This window comes from Vitis riparia, chromosome 16, assembly GCF_004353265.1.
Source record: "Vitis riparia cultivar Riparia Gloire de Montpellier isolate 1030 chromosome 16, EGFV_Vit.rip_1.0, whole genome shotgun sequence".
NCBI classification, from domain to species: domain Eukaryota; kingdom Viridiplantae; phylum Streptophyta; class Magnoliopsida; order Vitales; family Vitaceae; genus Vitis; species Vitis riparia.
In genome coordinates, this window is record NC_048446.1 from 3,071,216 (window position 1) to 3,091,111 (window position 19,896).

The following is a 19,896-nucleotide window of genomic DNA, read 5'->3' on the forward strand; positions in this document are numbered from 1 at the left end:
TCATTATACATGGTTGCACAGTTATTTTTTTAAAATAATTTTTAAAAAATAAGTGAAAACAATTAAAAGATATTATCTAAAAGCATTTTATTTTTTGTCCTAAAAAAACAGTTTTATGATGGTCAAACGTATTTTCCAAAATTTTTATTTTGAAAAAAAAAATCTATTTTCAAAAACATTGACAAACAGACCCTTAGGTTATGTTTGATTAAGGAAATAAAAAAAATGTTAAGAAAATTTATTTTCTCATGTTCGGTTCTCCTATAAAATATTTCAAATAAAATTAAATATAATTCAAATTAGTTATAAACTTATACATTTTAAAATTATTTAATATTTATATTGATGGGTTAAAATAAATAAAATGGGTTTGAAGTAGCAAATAAAAATAATTTATCATATTTAACTCTATTTTTTATTTTCCTTCACTTTTTCTTTTCTTTTACTTTTCCTCGCTATTTTATTTCCTTTACATTTTCCTTCAATTTTTTCGAGAACCAAACATAGCTTTAATATTTGTTGGCCTGACAGTTTTCTTAATCAAGTTTTAATAATTACAAAATATTTATAAATAAAAAAAATAAAAAAATAAAAACCAAACACATGCACATAAATTTTTTATTATTAGGGTCTTCTTGATTAGAATATTAACCGGATGTTTCTTGAGTTATTAATATTTGTTCATCGTCTTCTCATTCAAAATATTTTGTTGCATTTTTTTTTATTTGCTATTAATCATTAAACCATTCATTTTTTCTTTTACTTTGTCACTTATTTCTATAATTAATTTATTTTTATTTTTAATTAACAATTTTTTTAATAATGCCCTACTTTTCCGCATTTATAATACATTACTATTTTCTTCTATGGATTTGGTTTGCATGAAGGTTTGGTTTTTTATTTTGTGCATTTTTCTTTGGATTTTTTGTTTCATTTATTGGTTTATAATTTTCTTTTTATTAAATTTGTTTATAGTTTTTTTTTCTTTTCTTTTTGGGAGGGCTACTAGTGGATCATATCCTTAATATGAACAACATTTTTCTAATTTTTTTTTTTTTTTACTATATTGCCATATGTTTTCGGTTGACTTCTAAGTTTAAAATATATGCATAAGGCTAATTCTTATTATTGATAAAGGTAAAAGTAACTAATTCTCCGTATGTTAATAAATTATAAGAACCCTTAGACTATGTATATTTCTAATTCTTTGTTTAACATTTTTCTAAAAGTAATGCTAGGAATCTCAATAATTTGATCTTCTCACTACTTTGACTAAAATCCTACCTTTATAATCTTGAGGATTTGGACACTAAGGTTATTTAGGTTGTGTTTAGCAATTGTTTTCGAAAACAGATTTCTATTATTTAAAACAAAATAACATTAAAACACGTTTTTTATTTTTTGTTTGGTTTTTTTTTTTTTGTTTTTAAATATGGTGTTTTCATATAATATATTTTAATTGTTTTCAGTTGTTTTCACTTTTTTTAAGGGTTACTTTTAAAAATTAATTATACAAACATGTAGCGTGATTAAAAATAAAGTACTATAAATAAAAATTATTTTTAAAACATATTTTAAAATATTTCAAGTTTTCAAACAAACTTTTGTTCTATAAAACATGAGAAACATAATTTTCAAAAATTGTTTTTAATTTTTTTTTAAAATAGTTACCAAATAGGATCTTAATATTTTTTAAGTTATTTCCTAAAAATATACCAAATATCCTATAAAAATATTTGGTTATTATAAATATTAAAGTATTGACATCATCTTCTTCCAAAGTTTGAGTAGTCATTTCCTTATTTGATCACTACTTTTCCTTATTCTTTGGGTAATTATTAATCATGCTATTAATTATTGTGGTAGGAGTCATTTTGAATTGGTTTTCTAATTCGGCTATTTTTGTATCATCTTTTGTTATGGTCGTTTAGACTAAGTTTATCTAATTTAAGTTATATTTCTTGTAACATCATCAATGTTGTTTTGAAAGTTGTACTTTTATTTTTAGTGGCATTTATAGGGATAAAAAGAGGTTCACCTATTAATTTAGATATTGATGTAGATGGAATTGATGACCAAAAAAATTAATTGACCATAAAAATTATAAGTAACTGTAGACCCCTTTTATGGGGGCGGGGACGGGGGCGGGAAGAGAGTTTATTAGCTCTTCTTTGCATTTTCTTTTTTTGAAAGAAATGGGCCCCCTTTTCTCCGGAAGAACGGGCTGCATGGGCATGGCAGAGGCCATGCTGGTGGTGAGAAAAACCATACTTGCTGATGCATGAATAGGAAGGTGGGTGATGGTTGGCTGGGGGAGAAAAACAGAGAAGGAAGATAGAAAGGGGAGAGGTTTTTTTTTCTAAGAGGACTATGACCGAAAATTCTCTATTGTACCAAAATACTTTGCCTTTTTACGTAGTAACTCTGGTCAAGAAAAACTAGAGAAAGAGTCACTACGGCTTTTGTAGTATTCCGGGTATCGTTCTCAAGGACTGGCTTATGAAAATTGTCAATACTAGAATAAATGAATTGTTTTTGTTTAAATCCTTAAGTGAAAAACAATAAGTGAATAATGTGAAACCAAGTAAAAGAAATTCAATTAATAAGAGAAAATGAATATTGATTTTAAATTCAATTGATTCAAGTTTGGGGTTTTCCACAATCCAACCTAGGGTATAGAAATTATAGAAAACAAGGGTATTTTAAGTAATATGATCTTAGGTTTTTGGGATCCTTGGCCACTCGCGATCAAGTTGGGTTCTATAACTCAAAATTGCATCCGAAACCTAATTTTTCCTTTTTAAAACAGATTCCTAAAACCATCAAATAATGAGATTGATTATCAATTTAAGATTTGGCTTTTTAATCCTTCCTACTCCTTATAGCTTTGTTTAGGGGCAAATAATGGCTGGTAAGACGAGGAAAACAAATGATCAAGAATTACCAAGAATCACTAGTATCGAGTAATAACCTACCGTATTATTCCCTAAACGAACTCACAAGGATAGGATAAAAATAATAATAAATTGTCATCCAACCAATAATTAATCTCATTGTTATAGAAATTTACCCATTGTCCCTATAGATTTCCTAGCCCTTAGGTTTTCATGCTTCAAGCCCCAAGTTGGCTCTTAGCCTCTCATGGGGGTGATGTCACATTCACAATCCATAATAGGGTAAAAATCCATAATTTGAATCAAAAGAAACTAAAAACAATATATTCAATAGAGAAGAAAAAGAAAACAAACCAAAGTTCTCGTCTTCTTCCACCTTCAATGTCAAACTCTCCAGAAAAAATCCAAGATCCCTAAAACCTAGAATTGAGAGAGTTTATATAATATCCTTAATTACCTAACATGTGGCACACTCTCATTGGCCACTTATTACAAAATAAATTCCTAAAAATGATTAAAAAATAATAAAATGGTGATTCCTAGTCGTGTGGGGTCCACCTAGGGCGGATGGAGTGCTTTAGATGCAATTCCCGAGGTAGAGGAGGCGGAACATCAAAGTGGCAGTGGGTGAATTCGAAATTGGTGTCATTTCGAAGTGGAGGAGGTGGAACATCAAAGTGGCAGTGGGTGAATTCGAAATTGGTGTCATTTCGAAGTGGATTTCGAATTCACAAGTTGAATTTCGAAATCATAAGTTGAATTTCGAAATCATTTCGAAATGACCCTCAGCTTGGTGTAGTTGTCTTCAAATGGCCATAACTTCTTCATTTCAGCTCCGATTTGCAAACCGTTTGAAGCATTGGACTCTTGACTTCCCGAGCTTCGAAACGATATATAGTATGTATATAATGGACTCCAGAAAGTGCTCCAAATTTGTCCTCAAAGTCAGAGTATATAATGTCATCAGATTTTTGAGTTCTAAATTTCCATGCAGCTCAATCTTGCTTTATGCCTCATTTCCCATGCTTTCTTGCCTTCTTTCTTACTCCATAATGCTCATTTATCATCCTCCAACCTCATGATATCATTGTTTTGCCTTTCCTTACGTTCAATGAGTCTTGACTCACTTATTTCCTCATTTAGCCCTTCTTGATCTTTCAAAATCTAAAGTCATTCAATTTGCACAATTTTCTTCCCTTGAACCTGAGATAAATCTCCAAAGTATAGATTAAACTCATGGCTAGGGCCTTAGCATTGATTTAGGTCAAGTTGGGTGATTTGAATGTCCTTTGGTGCACAAATCATATCGAATATGTGCCATTAAAGCACATATTTTGGCTCCAATCATCCCCCTCAACCTAAACTTTGCTAGTCCCTAGCAAATGAAAAGAATAAAGAAGAATGAAAAATATGTAATGAGATTCATGAAACCATATTAACTCAACATAACATGTTTCACACACAAGATACCCAAATAGACAAATTTCCTAGAATTGAGCAAGATATGCAATTTCTTAGTTTTCCCACCTTATCTTCGTATACATAAATGTGCATCCATGTTTAGCATTCCTCTTAGTGTCTCTTGATTTTCCCTTGATTGGTTCTTTCCACCTAAACCTCATGTGCTTAATTTTGGTGTCCCCTCATAGTATTTTTCTTAAGACTTTTTCTTAAACTCAAATTTCATCATTCTTTAAGTTAAAGAGGAGGAAAATTATTTTGATTTTTCTTTCTTAGTTTAGGAAATCTCCTTCTATATGGCTTAATAGGGATCCACCGGCAACTCCCGAGTTTTCACCCAAGGTACCAGGTATTGAGGACCTTTATAGGCCACTTACCCCTCAGGTATCACCCTAGCTCAAGGTAGAACAAGGTCGAATTTCCCAAACATTTTTTTTTTTCATTTTTCATTTATTTTTTTTTTTTTTTTTTTTTTTTTTTTTTTTTTTTTTTTTTTAAACTGAGTTTAGCTTATGTAACGAGCAAGATACCGATGACTCCTAACCAGTTGGTTTTGGGCACCAGGGCTTGAAGACACAAGGCCATTACCCCCTCAGATAATTGCTCAAGCTTAAATCAGTCATTTTCAATTTTTTTTTTTTTTTTCATTTCCTCATTTTATTGCTTAAGAACAATTCTTTTTAAGCTAAAGAAATTATCTTAATCAAGATACCATAAGGGTACACGTGCTTTGTGTGTGCTTTGAGTCTTAAATAGAAAATAACCATCAAAGAAAAATTGAAGGTATTCCAAGAATTCAACCTAACTATTTTTGCACTTAAAGGTATATAAAGATAAGGTAAGTGAACTAATACTCTTGCTCTAACTGCATTTTTTTTCTCAAATTCTAAAGAAATAATACTACTTAAAGCATTCTCATGCCAAATAAACCATGAGTTACCAAGGCAAATCAAGAATCTCATTAGCTAACCAAAGATGACATGCAAACTTTTGAAAAAAATTAGGGCTAATAGGCTAATGAGCCTTTCCCCCTCAACCTAAATTACACATTGTCCCCAATGTGTAGGATAATGGGTCAAAAGAAAGGAAAATGAATATGTTACCTCAAGATCATCAAGTGAGAAGTTTGTTATGTGGACTTCATATAAACTGTAGGAGCTTTGTCACCTTGAACACATGTGAGGCTTACCTTTTCACTCCCTTGAAGTTCGCATTTACCTATATCACTCGGATGTTTGCAAGCTAAGTTGCTACAACTCATAAACTCATTAGTAAGTTAAAAACACTAAAATAAAATAAAATAAAATAAAAAATGCTAACCATATTGCTAATGACTAATTGAAAATGCAAAACTAAATAAAGGAAAATAAATAAATAAAATAAAACAAAATAAAAGTTTTACCTACTGGATTTTCAGAAAATGCTTCAACCCTTTTGAACATCCCCATCAAGAAAATGGAGATTCTCCTCTTGTGTCTCAAATCTTTCAATGAAATGCTTTAGGCGCTGACCATTAACTTTGAATTCATTACCTGTCCTCGGATTTTGAATGGTCACGGTGCCATAAGGGAAGACTTCCTTTACCACATAAGGGCCATTCCACCTTGACTTAAGCTTTCCTGGAAAAATGTGAAGCTTGGAGTCGTACAACAACACATTTTCACCTTGCTTGAACTCCCTTCGTAAAATAAGCTTGTCATGGTAGAATTTGTGTTTTTCCCTTGCATTACGTAAGCATTCATAGCTCTCATTTCGATATGCCTCAAGTTCATTCAAATCATATTTCCTTTTAGCTCCAGCTTGATCCGAATCAAAGTTCATCTTCTTTACAGCCCAATATGCACGATGTTCGAGTTCTACAGGCAAATGACATGCTTTACCATAAACAATTCGGTACGGTGACATGCCAAGGACAGTCTTATAGGCTGTCCTATATGCCCAAAGTGCATCACTCAACTTGGTAGACCAATCTTTTCTTGTAGTATTGACTACTTTGGTGAGGATCTCTTAATTTCCCGATTTGCTAGCTCAGCTTGCCCATTCGTTTGAGGGTGATATGGGGTGGACACTTTATGCCTCACTCCATATTTCTGCAAAAGAGTGGAAAAGGGTTTATTACAAAAGTGTGAACCTCCATCACTAATGATTGCTCTCGGAATGCCAAACCTAGAGAAAATATTCTCCTTTAAAAATTTGAGCACCACTTTGTGATCATTGCTCTTGCATGCCACTGCTTCTACCCATTTAGAGACATAATCCACTCCACCAAAATATAGAGATTGCCAAAAGAAGGGGGAATGGTCCCATAAAGTCCAGGCCCCAACAATCAAAGACCTCAACAACACAAATATGATTTTGAGGCATTTGATACCTTGTGTTGATTTTCCCCAGTTGTTGACATTGTGGACAACTTTTGCAATGAGTGTTACAATCCTTGAACATAGTTGGCCAATAGAATCCACTCTGTAGAATTTTTGCTGAAGTCTTCCTTGAAGCAAAATGACCTCCACAAGCTCCTTCATGGCACATTCGCAATATGTCTTGTTGTTCATTCTCTGGAACACATCTCCGCATAATTTGATCTGGGCAAAATTATACAAATATGGATCATCCCAAGCATAGTGTTTTGCCCGCGAAAGAAAATACTTCTTTGTTTCCATGTTCCATTCTGATGGAAGTTCTCCGGTTGCCAAGTAATTGACTATATTTGCGAACCAAGGCAACTTCTCCACTGCACAAAGTGCATCATCAGGAAACTCATCATTAATTTGTGCTTCCTCAAATGTGACTCTACTTTAACTCGGGAAAGATGATCAGCAACCACATTCTCTACCCCTTGCTTATCCTTGATTTGAATGTTAAATTCTTGAAGGAGAAGGATCCATCTGATAAGTCTTGCTTTGGCATCCTTTTTGTTGAGTAGATATTTCAAGGCCGAATGATCAGTAAAAATTACTATTGAAGTTCCCAAAAGGTAGTTCCTGAATTTATCAAGTGCGAACACCACTGCAAGGAGCTCCTTTTCAGTAGTTGTGTAGTTCTTCTGAGCATCATTGAGGGTTTTACTAGCATAGTACACCACATATGGTTTTCCATCCTCCCTTTGACCTAGTACGGCTCCCACTGCATAGTCACTAGCATCACACATCAACTCAAATGGGAGAGACCAATTTGGAGATCTCACAATTGGTGCAGTAGTGAGAAGTGACTTTAGCCTCTTGAAAGCTTCTTGGCATGCTTTAGTCCATACGAATTCTGCATCCTTAAGTAGTAAAGCACAAAGAGGTTGAGCGATTTTTGAGAAGTCTTGTATGAACCTTCTATAAAAACCTGCATGTCCCAAAAATTGTCTCACCTCTTTAACAGTAGTAGGCGAAGGTAGCTTTGAGATGAGCTCAATTTTTGCTGGATCTACCTGAATGCCCTCTTTAGAGATGATATGACCAAGTACTACCCCTGAGGTTGCCATGAAGTGACACTTCTCCCAATTTAGGACCAAATCCTTCTCAATGCACCTTTTCAAAACTTTCTTCAAATTTAAAAGACAATCATCAAAGGTCTTCCCATAAACAGTCAGATCATCCATGAAAACTTCCATGATTCTTTCTATCATGTCACTGAAAATACTAAGCATACACCTTTGAAATGTGGCCGGTGCATTACAAAGACCAAAAGGCATGCGCCTATAGGCATAGGTACCAAATGGGCATGTGAATGTGGTTTTCTCCTGATCCTCCAATGCAATGGCAATTTGAAAATAGCCTGAATAGCCATCCAAGAAACAATAATAGTCATGACCAGCTACCCTCTCCAAAACCTGATCTAAGAAAGGTAATGGAAAATGATCTTTCTTGGTGACTGCATTCAACTTCCTAAAATCAATGCATACTCGCCAACCTGTAGTCAACCTTGTAGGAATGAGCTCTCCTTCATCATTCTTCATCACAGTTATCCCGCTTTTCTTAGGTACTACTTGAGTGGGGCTCACCCAACTACTGTCAGAGATAGGATAAATAATACCTGCATCTAAAAGCTTCAATACCTCATTTCTGACTACATCTTGCATAAGGGGATTTAGCCTTCTTTGTGGCTGCCTTACTGGTTTTGCATTCTCTTCCAAATAAATATGATGTGTGCAAATCAAGGGATTTATCCCTTTCAAATCTGAAATGGACCAACCAATCGCTCCTTTATTCTCTTTAAGCACCTTCAAAAGTTTAATTTCTTGCTCTTCAGTTAATGTAGCTGAAATTACCACAGGTTTTTCTTCATTTGCCTCTAAATAACATACTTTAAACCATGTGGTAGGGGCTTTAACTCTGGTTTGCTGATCTCCACTCTTCCTTTTTGCTTTCTTCATCATCTCAACACTGTTAAAGATTGAATCGTATATTTTTCTTTCCATTCTGTAGCAACTTGAACACATTCTTCCTTAACGATTGTAGAGAAAAATTCATCTATATTTTCTTCCATTAACTTTTCTGTGTGTTCTTGCACCAAGGCCTCTATAAGGCATGCTTCCTCATTTTCCACATCATCATGGTCCATTGGTTGCTTGCATAAATTGAAGACATTCATTTCCACTGTCATGTTCCCAAAAGATAATTGCATCAATCCATTTCGACAGTTAATGAGAGCATTGGCTGTAGCAAGGAAAGGTCTCCAAGAATAATTGGAACAGAATTCATACCCTTTTTCAATGGTTCTGTATCTAACACCACAAAGTCCACTGGGTAGTAGAACTTTTCAACTTGCACCAAAACATCTTCGACTACTCCTCTGGGTACTTTAATCGAACGGTCTGCTAAAGAGAGTGTAATGGTAGTAGCCTTAAGCTCTCCCAATCCCAATTGCTTATAGATTGAATATGGAAGCAAATTCACACTAGCTCCCAAATCTAACAAAGCCTTTTCCACGAATGAATCTCCAATCTGGACTGAGATGGTAGGACAACCTGGATCTTTGTACTTTACCATTGCCTTATTCTCAATGATGGCACTGACTTGCTCGGTGAGGAATGCTTTCTTGCTTAATTTAATCCTTCTCTTCACAGTGCATAAGTCTTTGAGGAACTTTGCATAAGCAGGAACTTGCTTGATCATATCAAGGAGTGGAATGTTGATCTTCACTTGCTTCAAAACTTCCAAAATCTCTAAAGTCTTATCCCCCACTTTGTGTCTCTGCATAGCTGAAGGGAAAGGCAAATGATTGGAAACACTCATTTTATTTTTGCTCACAATGACTTCCTCATTTTCAGACGCTTTCTCATTTCTAACATTTTTCTCCACAGTTGGTTCATCTCTAGCAGGAATATCTTCACTTATAGGTAACTTGGGCCCTTCATATTCTTTCCCATTTCTGAGTGTGATAACTGCATTGCAATCTTCCTTTTGCACTTCAGAAACTTCATTTACTCCTCTCGGATTTTTCTGTGGTTGAGCTGGGAATTTTCCTTTCTCTTGAGATAAACTTACAGCAAGTTGGCTCAAAGTGGTTCGAATATCTACTAGTTCTTGAGATGTTTGAGCATTTATCCTACTTTGATCTTCATTACGCTTGTCTTGCTTCTGTATAAACTCTCTCATCATGTCTTCCAGGCTTGAGTTAGATGATGAGGTTTGATGTTGCTGTTGAAAATTCTGAGATGGCATACCTTGTGGTTGAAAACCTTGCTGCCCATTAGTCTGATTACCCTGAAATCGGTTTTCTTGCTGTTGAAACTGGCCATTGTTACCTCCCCTCCATGATAGATTTGGATGATTCCTCCAACCCGGATTATAAGTGTTGGAATATGGAGAATTGCTAGAATATTGCTTATATGTCCCTAAGGCATTGGCTTGCTCCGTAAACATATCTTGCACTGCAGGTAGAGTAGGACAAGATTGCACACCATGTTCCGTAGACTTACATATCAAGCACAGTTGAGTTACCCCCTCATTGACTATTTGTACCTCTTGAACTCCCTTGGATTCCAAATCATCCAACCTTCTCATAACGGTTGCTAACTTTGCTTGGACATCTAAACCCTCTGGTAAGGTATACACTCCACTAGCTCTTGCTCTGTTCATTGTTCTATCTCTAGATGGTTCCTTGACGATTGGTTCATCCCAACTTCTAGATACCTCAGCAACATAATCAAGGAATTGAAATGCTTCATCGGGGTTTTTATTCATGAAATCTCCTCCACACATAGTCTCGAGAAGTTGTTTCATTGGTGGTGCCATGCCTTCATAGAAATACGAAACTAGCATCCAATTGTCAAATCCGTGATGGGGGCATGCTGCAACAATCTCCCTGAATCTTTCCCAACATGCAAAAAATTTCTCATCCTCCACAGCCTTGAAATTCGAGATCTCCTTTTTCAATGCACTGGTTCTATGTGTTGGAAAGAATTTCTGCAAAAACACTGATTGTAGATCACCCCAATTTCTGATACTATAGGGTCTAAGACTATTTAACCAAGTCTTAGCTTTATCCTTCAATGACAAGGGGAATAACTTCATGCGAAAGATCTCCAAAGGAGTGTTGGCTTCTCGGAAAATTGAAACGATGTCCTCAAATTCCTTGATGTGAGAGTATGGATTTTCATTTTCTGTCCCCCTAAAAATGGGTAGTTGAGACACCACTTGAGGCCGAATGGTAACATGATCATGATTTTGAGGTAGCATAAAACATGATGGTGTGCTCAACCTAGGAGGATTTAGAAGCTCTCTCATAGTTCTTTGGCCCTGCACAGGTGGTCGTGGCCTGTTGTTATTACTGTTGAATTCTTCAGTGTCCTCCATATTTGGTCGAGATTCCTCAATCGTTCTTTGAAGTCTACCTGAAAGATCTCTTTCCCAACCAAGCATAAAATAGAAGAAAAATATGTATAAAGATAAAAAAAATAAAAGAACTAAAACAAAGTAATTCACTATATCCTAGTTATGACGATTGCCAGTCCCCGGCAACGGCGCCATTTTCTTGACCGAAAATTCTCTATTGTACCAAAATACTTTGCCTTTTTACGTAGTAACTCTGGTCAAGAAAAACTAGAGAAAGAGTCACTACGGCTTTTGTAGTATTCCGGGTATCGTTCTCAAGGACTGGCTTATGAAAATTGTCAATACTAGAATAAATGAATTGTTTTTGTTTAAATCCTTAAGTGAAAAACAATAAGTGAATAATGTGAAACCAAGTAAAAGAAATTCAATTAATAAGAGAAAATGAATATTGATTTTAAATTCAATTGATTCAAGTTTGGGGTTTTCCACAATCCAACCTAGGGTATAGAAATTATAGAAAACAAGGGTATTTTAAGTAATATGATCTTAGGTTTTTGGGATCCTTGGCCACTCGCGATCAAGTTGGGTTCTATAACTCAAAATTGCATCCGAAACCTAATTTTTCCTTTTTAAAACAGATTCCTAAAACCATCAAATAATGAGATTGATTATCAATTTAAGATTTGGCTTTTTAATCCTTCCTACTCCTTATAGCTTTGTTTAGGGGCAAATAACGGTTGGTAAGACGAGGATAACAAATGATCAAGAATTACCAAGAATCACTAGTATCGAGTAATAACCTACCGTATTATTCCCTAAACGAACTCACAAGGATAGGATAAAAATAATAATAAATTGTCATCCAACCAATAATTAATCTCATTGTTATAGAAATTTACCCATTGTCCCTATAGATTTCCTAGCCCTTAGGTTTTCATGCTTCAAGCCCCAAGTTGGCTCTTAGCCTCTCATGGGGGTGATGTCACATTCACAATCCATAATAGGGTAAAAATCCATAATTTGAATCAAAAGAAACTAAAAACAATATATTCAATAGAGAAGAAAAAGAAAACAAACCAAAGTTCTCGTCTTCTTCCACCTTCAATGTCAAACTCTCCAGAAAAAATCCAAGATCCCTAAAACCTAGAATTGAGAGAGTTTATATAATATCCTTAATTACCTAACATGTGGCACACTCTCATTGGCCACTTATTACAAAATAAATTCCTAAAAATGATTAAAAAATAATAAAATGGTGATTCCTAGTCGTGTGGGGTCCACCTAGGGCGGATGGAGTGCTTTAGATGCAATTCCCGAGGTAGAGGAGGCGGAACATCAAAGTGGCAGTGGGTGAATTCGAAATTGGTGTCATTTCGAAGTGGAGGAGGTGGAACATCAAAGTGGCAGTGGGTGAATTCGAAATTGGTGTCATTTCGAAGTGGATTTCGAATTCACAAGTTGAATTTCGAAATCATAAGTTGAATTTCGAAATCATTTCGAAATGACCCTCTAGCTTGGTGTAGTTGTCTTCAAATGGCCATAACTTCTTCATTTCAGCTCCGATTTGCAAACCGTTTGAAGCATTGGACTCTTGACTTCCCGAGCTTCGAAACGATATATAGTATGTATATAATGGACTCCAGAAAGTGCTCCAAATTTGTCCTCAAAGTCAGAGTATATAATGTCATCAGATTTTTGAGTTCTAAATTTCCATGCAGCTCAATCTTGCTTTATGCCTCATTTCCCATGCTTTCTTGCCTTCTTTCTTACTCCATAATGCTCATTTATCATCCTCCAACCTCATGATATCATTGTTTTGCCTTTCCTTACGTTCAATGAGTCTTGACTCACTTATTTCCTCATTTAGCCCTTCTTGATCTTTCAAAATCTAAAGTCATTCAATTTGCACAATTTTCTTCCCTTGAACCTGAGATAAATCTCCAAAGTATAGATTAAACTCATGGCTAGGGCCTTAGCATTGATTTAGGTCAAGTTGGGTGATTTGAATGTCCTTTGGTGCACAAATCATATCGAATATGTGCCATTAAAGCACATATTTTGGCTCCAATCAGACTACGAGTTACAGAGGAGGAGGACAGCAGGAGAGAAACGAGGTGAAGAGGGGGGATTTTTTTTTTTTTTTTCAGCTAGCTAGAGGAGACCTTGAAAGCTATTGGAGGAAAAACACAGGTATCATTTCTACAAGCTATGGATTTTCTTGTGTTCAGGGTACCTTATGATGTCTTATGGGTATTATGAGATGCTATTTTTAATGCTTGAATGTGCTTCTTTTTTTTTAGGGGATTCTCACGTATTTTTTATGGAATCTAAGCCTGCTTATACTCACTCGAAGCTTGATTTCCAACCTGTTCATGGTCTCTGTTTTGGTGGTTTATATGAGATGTTGGGCATTCACGTATTGATTTCTCTTTAGGAACTTAAAATGGAACAATAGATGACATGGATGTTTCAGCCAATGTAGTTGTTATAAGTTTCTCCATGCATGCCACCACCCTTCCAGCTCTCCACTCTTCCCCCCCCCCTCACCCCCATACCCGCGTCATGCCTATCCCCATTAAGACCCCGAAGTCACTCGCCTACATGCGTAGGAATCGTGCATGCGTGGAGCCATGGACGGCAGTAGCAAGCTGCCACCAGCTTGCTGTGGCGGTGGAGGCGGCACGTGGTGCCGCGTGATGGTGTGCAACTCCAGAAGGTGTCGCGGAGTGAAGGAAATGGTGTGGACGAAGTTGTGGCAACAAGGGAGCAGTCGGCTGTAGCAGGCTGCGAGGGTGTCCGCATGAAAAAAAGATGTGGAACGAACGAGAAAGAAAGGGGGAAGTGGCTACCAAGAAGCTGGCTGGTGAAGATGATGATGCCCAGGTGGAAATGGCTTTAGGCTTAAGTTTGGGAGCCCAGCCCAAGCTTGTTGATGGGGGTAGCATCTTCTCGAGTAATTGGGCTTGCCCTTGGTGGAAATTGCTTTGGGCTTAAGTTGAAGCACCCAGCCCAAGTTGATGCTGAGGATGGGGCCTTGGGCTTGCCCATGGCACGGGTTTGGGCTTAAGTTTGGAGCCCAGCCTAAGCTTGTTGATGGGGGGGCCTCATGGCTCCTTAAGCTAGCCACCCTCTGGCCCAAGCCCATGTTGAGCTAGCCCATTTGGTTACCTCAATTCCAAAAAGAAAATAAATCTCTCTATACCTCAAATCTTTCAAAAATCTCATGGCTTAATTTAATTTTTCAATAATTAGTTCAAATATCATTTTCATCCATTAGAATTATTTATCCCATATTATCTAGCTATTTAAAATCTAAATCTTTCAAAGGAATCATATGCCTTAATTTAATTCTTCAATAATTAGTTCACATCTCATTTTCATTCATTAGAATTATTTATCTCATATGCTCTTCTAGTTATTTAAAGTCTAACCCTCTCAAAAATCCCATGTCTTAATTTAATTTCTCCATAATTCGTTTAAATCTTATTTACGTCAATTAGAATTATTATCACATACTTATCTAGTTATTTAAAGTCCGATCTATCAAAAAAATCCCATGTCCTAATTTAATTTTTCAATCCTAGAAATTCCATTATTCGTCTAAATTTTATTTTTGTTAATTAGAATTCTTATTCCATATCTATTTATTTATATAAGGCCCAATTCTTCAAAAATCCAACTTCTGAATTAAATTTTCACTCCCAAAAATTCTACTATTCATCTTTATTCGCCTAAATATTATTCTCGTTAATTAGTGTTATAATCTCATACTTACCTATCTATTTAAAGTCTAATCCTTCAAAAATCCGACGTCCCAATTTAATCTTCAAACTCGAAAATCCTACTACACATTTTTATTTATTAAAACATCATTTTTGCTAATCGCTATTTCCACGTTTATTTGCTTCTTTCTTCTAAAAATTCTAATAATTAAAGTTCAATTATTCAAAAATCCGACTTTCAAACTTAATTTTCAAAATCCCACTACTCACTTTCATCCATCCAAATATCGTTTTTGATTAATTAGTAATATTATTCTATATTTATCCATTTGTTTCTTTTAAAAATCCCAATCTTTCAAACTTAATTTTCAATCTCAAATCTCACTATTCACTTTCATCCGTCCAAATGCCGTTTTTGATTAATTAGTAGCATTATTCTATATTTATCTGTTTGTTTCTTTTAAAAATCTCAATATTTCAAATTTAATTTTTAATCTCACAGATCTCACTATTCACTTTCATCCGTCCAAAATATCGTTTTTGATTAATTAGTAACATTATTCCATATTTATTTATTTGTTTCATTTAAAAATCTCAATATTTCAAATTTAATTTTTAATCTCACAGATCTCACTATTCACTTTCATCCGTTTCAATATCGTTTTGATTAATTAGCAGCATTATTCCATACTTATCTATTTACTTCTTTTAAAAATCTCAATCTATCTAGTCTAATCCTTCAAAATTTCCAAGTTTTAATTTAATTATTCAAATACTTGTTTAAATCTTATTTACATAAACTGAATCATTATCCCGTATTTATTAGTTATTTCAAAGTGTAATCCATCAAAAAATCTCATGTCTTAATTTAATTCTTCAAATATTCATTTAAATCTTATTTTCATCACTTAGAATTTCAACCCCATATTTATTTAGTTATTTAAAGTCCAATCTTTCAAAAATCTCAATTTAACTTCCAACCTTAGAAATTCTATTATTCACCTAAATGTTATGTTCGTTAACTAGAATTCTTATCCCCTATCTTTTTATTCATTTAAGGTCCAACTCTTAAAAAATTCAACGTCCTAACTTAATTTTCAATCTTAAAATTCCACTGCTCCTTTTTTATTCGTTTAAAATATTGTTTCTGTTAAGTAGCATTATTATTCCATATTATCTGTTTATTCTAATCGTTAAAGTTTAATTCATTAGAATCCGACTTCCAAATCTAATTTCCAATCTCAAAAACTCCACCGTCCATATATCGCCGTTTAATGATTATTCTCATTATTAATGTTATCCCATCCACTTACTTATTCAGTTATTCATATACCAAAGATCTTATCTCTAAATAAATTCTTATGTTTTCAATCTCTAAATTCACATCTTCAAATCCCTAAAATTCCATCTTTCGTAATTATTTACCTAAACTTTATTATTTCACCATCGTTATTTCATTCCTTTATTTATTCACTCATCCATTTATCCCCTCGTTTAAAATCCCGAACTCTCAAATCATTTTCAAGTTTCCAACCTCGTTCAAATTTAATTTCTAAAAATTCTCATTCTCACATTTAATTCCTGAAAGTCCGATCCTCAAATAAACTCTAAAATCCCAATTTTCTTTAAATAACCATCGAGACTCCAATTTTTCAAATGAATTTCAAAAATCCGATTTACTCTCAAATAGCTTTAATTTCATTATGGTCTTCAAACAATCTTCTGCTCCTCTTGATTTTAATAAGCATGAACGAATTTTCCGTAATTCCGAATAATGGAATTTATGGGATTAATTCATGTAAAATAAACGGGCTTTGGTGGGGGCCCCACATATGTGACTGATAGATCGATTTGATTATGATACATGATTGATTTATCCTGCTCTCTGACATGCATGCTAGGAATTATTCCTAAATTGTGCACTAACCCCTCTATTGATAGCGCATGGTGGCTCGTTGCCCAGGTATGTACCCATTTTCCCTCTAATCGTTGTCTATGCATGTCTCGTTTCTTATATGTGCATGATCATTCAGGATATTCATTGATTTACTCATCAATTGTCACGTTAGCTTCATTTATTAGTAGAGACCCGACCTTAGGGACTTAGAGGGGTGCTATGATCTTTACCGTACCTTCCCGATAAGTAACCTGACCCCCGAGTCCGATCCGGTTTTTCGTAAATCACATTTTTCCAAAATAAGGAGTCGCACTTAGGGTTTTCTTTCTTATTTTGTTTACCCTTTTAAAAACAAAACAAAAAAAAAATGGCGACTCCAGGTCATTTTCTTAATCAATAAAAATCATTTTTCAAATTAAAATTGAGTTCGCCATCGAGTGGGAAACGTATGAGCCGAAATGCGGGGTCCACAGTAACATAGAGTGAATAATTCTTAGATGATTTATCAAACTTGTTTGGTAACTGTTTTAAAAAACAATTATGAAAAATAGTTTTTGAAAACTATTATCTAATTTTTGTGGAATAAAAATCTGTTTAAAAACCTAAAATGTTTTTAGTCTGTTTTTAATTTTTTAAAACTTGTTTTAAAAATCATTTTTATGTCTAGTACTTTATTTTTAATCACTTTATATATTTTTATAATTATTTATTAAAACAGTCATAAAAAACATGTGAAAATAATATAAAACAACTAAAAATTGTTCTCTTAAAACATCTTGTTTTCTGTTTTTTAAAAACAAAAAATAAAAAACAGTTTTTGGTTGTCAAACACGTTTTTTGTATTTTTTATTTTTGAGAACAAAAAGTTAGATATAAAAAACAATCCCCACACAGGTTGTAAAATCTATAACAGATGTTTTATAACTCATCTTTATAATTAAATTAAAACTTTAAATTGACTAAATCATATTTTATTTTCTTAAAAGACATAATTTAGATGAATAATTTTAATGTGATTTTTATCAAAGATGATTCAAATATGTTTATTTTTCTCCTTCAAAATTAACCATCTTTTGTGCATATTCTTTGTTCCCTCCTACACATGATAACAATGCATTTTAAAAATTTATATAGAAAACAAAAATAAAGATGAAAAAAGCTATCCTTATAAAAGTAAATAAAAATTATATCATTTATTTAAATTTGTGAAACCTAAAATTAATTAAAACCTAATTAAATTGATTGTGAATTGAAAATCTTCAAAGTGAGATTAATTGGAACTTGAGTTAAAACTAAAAAGATGGATATTTTATCAATTAATTATAAAATTAATATATTAATGAATATAAGTTATATAAATTTAATTTATCAAAATGAAATCCCAATTAAATTAATAATTGACTAGTTAAATTTTATTTCAACTAAACTATAAGAATGTGTTTAATAATATTTCTTTTCGAAATGCTTTTAGGTGAATTTTTTTTAAACTATTTTTTGGAGAATCATCTTTCAGGTGTCTTTTCATAAATCCCGTGACTTTTTTTTTTCAACTTTTTAAAAGTATTTTATAAATTTTATCAAAATATAATTTAAAAAAAAGAGGCTAAAGTATTTTCTAAAAACATTATCAAATAAACTACAAGTAATTTTTTAACTTTTTAAAAATATTTTTTAAAATTTATCAAATGCATAATTAAAAAAAAACATTTTTTAAAGTACTTCTAACCTAAAAACTAAAACGCGCTTATGACCTAAAAAACTATTTTAAAAAAAAATATGTCTCGATAAAATTTAGAAAACACTTTAAAAAAATTGAAAAATCACGTAGTTCTCATAAAGTTAGAGAGAAAATATAGAGGAAATAAAATAAGAAGGAAAAGTATAACAAAATAAGAATTAAAGGAAAATAACAAATATATTTAAAATCAATAAATTATTTTCACATTCTACATGAAAATCATTTAACTTATTTAACTTTTCTATTCTAAGATTAAATAATTTAAATATATATAAGTTTCTTATAATTTCCTTTCACATATGAACAAATAATTTTTCTAAACATTTTTTTTCTTTTTCTTAATACTTTTCAATAAATAAGCATAATTGTTGGTGCACGAGCAACAATGAAATATCCGACTAGCCTCCATTCGACGTAGAGGGTGATCGCACCTGCACAAAAGAATGTCTGGATAGATTTTACAGGCACACCCCTCTAAGCTTAAGTTAGGAAATGAAGGCTTGAGTAAGAGATCATGGAAAAAATGGTGATGTATCTTCCTTTTGGCCAATAATTATTATTTATCCCTACTAAAAAATAACATGTTCTCGATGCTTTTATTATGCCTTTGATTACATTTTTACTGTTTTTAACATCAATGATTGCCGACTTGTAACGCCTTTTGAGCTTTGATGAAGCTTGAAGTTTAACATTTCATGTTTAGTAACGGTTGTGACATCCAATATACTTAATATTTATCATATTTAATACTTGATAGGCTGGAATGCATAATGCCCCGATAGTTTGTATCTGTCTGTACTCTAGGGTGGATGGATAATAATACGTGATAAGTATTACACTAGACGATGATAAGTATCCCATAATAACCCAAATATTTATTGAAGAAATATTTTATTTAAAAAAAATTGATAATTTTTATTATTAAAAGGACATTTTGGTCAGTTTATTAAACAACAATAATTTGGGTGAATTATTTAAAAATCATATTTCCAATTAATTTATTTGAAAATAATTTTTTCTAACAATTTTATTAAAAAAAAAAGTTCTACCTTGTTTTATAAAAAATTAATTATTTGGACAATTTTAAAAAAAAAATATTCTCTAGACTTCTATTAAAATAATTTTTTGGATTTTTTTATTAAATTTTTTTTTTATTAAGATAGTTTTCCCTTGGTGATACTCCTAAAAATGCTTCTAACGAATATATATATATATAATAAAAATACTATTAAACGCCCTTCAAAATGACGTAATACTTTTCTTAATTATGTATCAAATTTGTAAAATCGAAACCGAATTAAACCCGATTAAATTTTGGAAAAAAAAAAATGATTTATCAAATTTGTGAAATCCGAAACCGGTTTAAACCGGAGGCTAGGCCGGGCCCGGGCCCAGCTTATCATCGTTCATCACTTTACTG

The 19,896-nt window shown here is 33.0% G+C and overlaps 1 pseudogene; it reads right to left on the reverse strand.

Annotated features, from left to right (window-relative positions):
• Positions 1 to 5,780: 5,780 nt before the first annotated feature.
• Positions 5,781 to 11,140, reverse strand: LOC117933962 (annotated as a pseudogene).
• Positions 11,141 to 19,896: the final 8,756 nt, after the last annotated feature.